Here is a 1,322-nt window from a genome sequence, read left to right on the forward strand (position 1 = left end):
ATTTTAGGGAACTTATGAACATCTTAGGAAGCCATTTGGACTAATGAATTTGGGATCAAATTTTTAGAGGGTTATGCACTTCCCATTTAGGGACTTGATTAGAAGGATCATAGAAATATACTATATGATATGATTAGTTTTCCAACAAAATAGGGGATCACATATGACATTTAAAGAAACTATTTGAGAGGTGTAAGAAGTATGGTGTATCCTTAAACACAAAGAAGTTTATTTTTAGAGTAGATGAAGGTAAGCTCAGGGGACACATTATTTCTAAAGATTAAGTTGAGATAGATCCATCAAGGATAGAAGCCATTCAAGAAGAGACTATTTGGGGTGATGAATGTAAGATAAAATTTTAAGAGGGCTATAAACTTCAAATTTACAGACTTGATTGGCAATATCATAAACATAGACCAAGATTATCTCATTGTGTTTTCTAAGGAAATAGGGGATCACATGCAACATTTAAAGCAAGTATTTGAGAGGTGTGGGAATTATGATATATCCTTGAATTTTAAGAATTTTTTTCTTTTATAGAAGATGGAGGTATGCTCTTGGGACTCATTATTTCCAAAGAAGGAATTGAGATAGATCCATCAAGGACATAATCCATTCAACAATCCCTTACATGCAAGTAAGAAATAGATGCAATTTTTCTTTGGAAAGGTAAATTTTATATCAAGTTACATCCTAAACTTTGCAAAGATTTCCAAGGTCCACCTTTAGTTAGAAAAAAGAATGAATGGCAATATTTTTTAGTCATCCATTATGAATTGGTGTCTTTAATTTAATATGACATGGAAATGTACCTACAAAGTTGGTTAAGGGACAAGGATTAGCTAAGATTACCACTGGGATAAATGAAAGAGCACTATATATGAATAAAGAAGGAACCCCTAAAATGATATCTATAGTTTTTGGATGAATTAGAAAAACATGAATGGTATGACATCATTTATTACATGAATAATTGGCATATCTTGATCACCTTATTGATTATAAAAGAAGGGCCTTCAGATTAAAAGCATCAAAATATTGTATGGTCAAAGGAGGCATGAACTAGAAAAAGTGGGCCTAAAGTGAGTTGTACATTAAACTGCCATCAACATTATATAAGCTCATATAGCAATTCCTAAGAGGTAATCCACAAGAAACTCTTCCCAAGGCCTTTTTCATATGATCCCAAAACCATACAAATATTATAGAAGGTGAATGAATAAGATCTATAATTTCAACAATATAGATCCAATTGTTGTAAGGGATATAAGGTGTTTGTTTGAAAACAACCCTTCAAACCCTACCCAAATAACAATAGATGA

The sequence above is a fragment of the Pinus tabuliformis genome, chromosome X, assembly GCF_031772625.1.
Source record: "Pinus tabuliformis cultivar Carrire ecotype Pingquan chromosome X, CPIR1, whole genome shotgun sequence".
Classification (NCBI taxonomy): Eukaryota; Viridiplantae; Streptophyta; class Pinopsida; order Pinales; family Pinaceae; genus Pinus; species Pinus tabuliformis.